The following is a 4,523-nucleotide window of genomic DNA, read 5'->3' on the forward strand; positions in this document are numbered from 1 at the left end:
AAACGAATGAAACATGGTCGTTGCCCTTCAAGAGATTGGTGTTTTGTGCAGGAGAAGACAGCCACAAACATGATAAAGCATAAATACACAGGAAATGTTACCAATGCCTGGAAGAAGATGCAGCTTCTTCCTGGAAAAATTCGGGAAGCTTCTTAGAGGGCCCTGTTTATATCAGGCACTACAGGAAGGGAGAATTAGAATAGATGGCCATGGAAGGTGGGGAGAGATGAAGAAATAGATCAGAGGCCAGAGGGGAAAATTAGAAAGCACAAGTGAAGAAATGCTGGTTTGACAGAACACATGCTGCTAGATGAGGCAGGAAAAGAGCAGGAGAGGACAGAATGGGGAAAACATGCAGTGCTCATAGGGATTTGACCCTTGAGCTCCCTCAGCACAGTACTATTATTGTTCTCTTGGGAAAGGACAAACACCTTGGGGTGCAAGAGCAATGGGTCTTTCCATATTCTGATGCTTATTGTTTTTCTTTGTTTCTTGGATTTTCTATCTTGACATATTTTGCTATGGTGTATCTAGAGCTCCATATTTACAGAGAATATTTCCTATTTTGACACCTCTAGTACATTTCTGAGAGATAGGAAATTTTACCTCCTCTAGGACATTGTGGGAACACGTCCTATACAGCCAGTCCTCACACACACAAGTTATTATAGAGCCTGGCCACTCAAGATAGTCAGAAAGTGGAGTTACACAAGGGAGGCCAGGTGCCAGGAGGCTGCATGCTTGGCCTCAGTCCCCTCTATCAGGCTTTCTAGAAAGAGATGCCATCCCTCAACTGTGCCCTGAGGTCTTCTGGCCTCTCAGAAATACTGGAGAGATTATAAAGCCTTCGCTCAGTTCCCCTGGACCAAGCACTCCACCAATACCACCCAGCCACAGTATTTTTTCAGCTTCCAGCCTTGGAGATGAATAGAGCATCGCTGCAGGTTCTTCTCTTTATGCAGACTGCATCTAATGGCCAACCTCTGCTTTCTCTGTGAGCTTTTAGCCCCACAGGTCCTCAAAGTTCTGCCATAGCAGGAAAACTTTCACAGGGCTGGAGTTCACAAGAGAACAGAGTCAGGATTTCTGGGCTCTTTGTTTTGTTTCTCCACTAACTTCCCTGCTAAGAGCTGCCCTGCTGTAGCTTTTCTCATAAGAGGTGCAGCCATGGACCTGACGGTGAGATCCGTAGGTAGACATGATGGACTCTTTCCCACCCTGCAGGGCACAGGCACCTTGATGTTGCTCTTTTCCATGGGCCTCTTCTGCCTGGGAAGGAGACAGAGAGTTGTTTTTTAAATTCCCCTTTTAGGTTGAACCAGCAGGTTTAGCAAGATCAGCTCCTAGAGGAGCCTTGCGTGCCCTTCCAGAAGCATTGTAAATTCAGCCACACTCTTGCTATTCCTCTGTGACCTTGGCTGTTCCAGTAGTTTTCATAGCTAGATGCCAGACTGATATTTGCAAAACCTTCCACCACCATCTCCCCGGGGAGCTGCCCTCTTAGAATGGAAACAGAAGTTCACAGCTTCACAAACTCCCTGCATTGCTAGGGGATTTTGAAGTTACTTCTGGCCTGTCCACAACCCCTGTGCTTGACGCTCCACAACAGCCACTCAAGCAGTGTAGCCTGCCTAGAGCCTTCTTAAAAACCTGGACTTCAGGGTCCAGCCCAGGGCTTTACTCCCACTAGCCTAGGGATCTCGCTACTTCATTCTAGATACCATGTTCCTACTGACAGCCCTTAGAACTCTCAGGGTGTTCATTTCAAGTTAGAAGTGACTTTGGAAATAATCCATCTGTCTCTCAGCCTGCATTTGCATGGCTTATTTGCTAGTCCTAGAAGAGTTCTTCCCCCAAGATTGCGTCCTGCAAACTTTCTGGAGCTTCAGTGCTACAAAGAGTGATGCCAGTGCTACAAAGGAAGGAAGGAGGGAAAGAAGCAAAGAAAGAAGGAAGGAAGACACTTTGTTCCACATTCTCAGTTGCTTCACATATGTCCCCACAAGTCAGAAGTCAAGACAAACAAGTTCACACAGGCCCAGCTGGTCACTCCAGTGCCCAGTGAATGGGCAGGCAGATGGCAAGAGAAAGGCAGAGTTAGGTCTGCTTAGGCACACATATTCATGCGGGCACCTTCTTAATGCCAACACACAAGCCCTGACTCTGGAAATTGCCAACATCTGCAATGACAAAGAACAAACATTCTGAGCAGCCCAGTGACCTTGAAGTTGATGTCCTTCCAGCCACATAGGCTGCAGTGAAAATTCTGCCCCTACTGTGGTGACCTTCCCCCACCTCGCCGCATTGCTCAAAGGTCCCTTCATGCCAATGTTGGGGGGACGTCTTTGAAATCTAGGACAAACCAAAAAACGAGGCCCTTCCCCCAGTATCAGGGAATAGTCAAGAGCAGTGGGTCTCGGTGGACTTCCTCCAGGGCCCCTGCCATCTCTGCCAGCCGTAGCCCCTGGGAACTGGGTCCTGAGAGGTTTGGTCAGTGGTAGAAAACATGTAGAAGAATAAAGGTCCAAATAAGCCTCAGGGAGCTTGGGTGGGAGGAAAAGTACTGAACTCGGAGTCAGACACCCTGGGCTGGAGGTCTGACTTGGCTACTTCATAATAGTATGACCTTGGGTTGTTACATAACCTTCCTGGGTTTCCACTTCCAGGTTTGAGAACCTGGTAAACTAGACTTTACACAGCAGCGTGTGACAGTGCCTTGCAACTGCTAAATACTATATGCACATCCCTTCCCCATGACTCTGTATAACACTACAGTCAGAGATCTCCAGGGACTGGTCCATCCAGACAGCACAGGCCACTGGTATCAGCCCAAGTTGTAGCACTGGGGTGCACACCCTTGCCTCCAGGGGCCCTGGGAACCACATGGGGCTGTGAAATGGAGATGGTGGGTACCTGAGTGCTCTCTGGAAATGAGAGAAGATGAGTGAGGCCTGAATTGGGTTTGAGAGTCAGCATGAAGGCCATCACTCCTACCCATAGGCAAGGGCCCGCCAACAAGGAACTCTGTTCACTAAAGGAGAGTTGACATTGCTACCAAGACCATCACTGTGGTAGCCTCCTTTTGGCCCTTTACTCAGTGTAGGTTATTATGTGATCAGACAATCAAGAAAAACAGCTGGGGGGTTGCCCTTGGCCCTGTGGCTCTCTGTCAGGTTAATAACCTTGTCCTTTTCCTCTGCTACTCTGGTGTCTTGAAACAGAAGTAGTAGAGAGCTTGTCCGGTCTCTATGACCCCCCTACACACGTGTGTACATCCCACACCTTGCCCTCGCCCCATCTCCCTGGCTTGCTGAGCAGAAAGCATGAACACCGACCCTCGCTCCCTAGTAGAGGAGGAAAATCCCCTCTTAACTTCTTTCACCAACAGCTTTGGGACCTGGTTTCTCCCTTTAAAAGGACACTGGCTCTCCAGGGAAGGTGATTCTCAGGAAGAATGGCCCAGTGGGTGTTTTGAGATGTCACTAAAGAGGGATGCAAAGTGGTGTCTTTCTTCAACCCTCTAGAGATCCCCCGACCCCTGGTGTGATTCTTCCACCTCCTGCAGTTATGTTTACTTTCAGACAGGTGGGAGACACCTCACTCTAGGCAGTGACAGTGCCAGCCAGTCAAATCTCTCTTTGCCAAGGGTCTGGAGACTTGAGCAGCGAGGAGTGTGAACCTTTTTAGAATAAGCTCACCCTCTTTGTGTCCTCATGCAAACAGTAAACTGATATATCTGAAAAAAAAGAGAGAGAAAACAGCCTTGGATACCCTGAGAACTAAGTACTTTCCAGGACAGGGCAAGCCTCATTCCACAGACTCCACTGAGCACTACCCCCATTCCGGCCCACTGAGCACCACCTTCCACCTAACTCAATGGCCAAGACCAATAAACAGGCAGTCATGTGAAATTCACACCCTTGGCGGATGGATTCCAGCTTCACCTAGCGATGTCCCCATCGTGATTTGGCTCCATCCAGCTCACTCCCTGCAGGAAGAGATGTGCTGATTGAGCCATCATGTGTGTGTCAGTTTCCAGCATGGTTACAGAGCTCACTGGGTATTAATTCATGAATTAGCATTTTCATCCAGACATCAGGAAGCTAGACCATAATTACTGGAGTTTGCTGTTCTCAGGGTGGTTGTGCTACAAATCAGGTGCCTGAACTTTCGAGGCTACCTGAGTACACAAGCCTGTCACCTGCTGGAATCTCTTGGAAAGCAGCCAACTTGACCCCTGCAGAGACACCCCACTCTTAGCTGTGTCCCTGCTTTACAGAAGCTTATAAAGCTACTTATTTGTCTGCTATCACACATGGCAAGCGTCTTTACGAAGGCAGGGAGCATGGCCTTATCCATCACGGTAGGTCCTGCTGTACAGTAAGGGGTCAAAAAATGTTTGCAGAATGGATGATTTTAAAATGATTAAAAGACTTCCGAGTAAACTGAATACTCATAAAAACAGCCTTGGATACACCCTCGCCTATTACCAAGAGCTCTGGAAATAGGAGAGTCCAGGGTTT

Source organism: Chinchilla lanigera, unplaced genomic scaffold (genome assembly GCF_000276665.1).
Source record: "Chinchilla lanigera isolate Chin_1 unplaced genomic scaffold, ChiLan1.0 scaffold00011, whole genome shotgun sequence".
Lineage (NCBI taxonomy): Eukaryota > Metazoa > Chordata > Mammalia > Rodentia > Chinchillidae > Chinchilla > Chinchilla lanigera.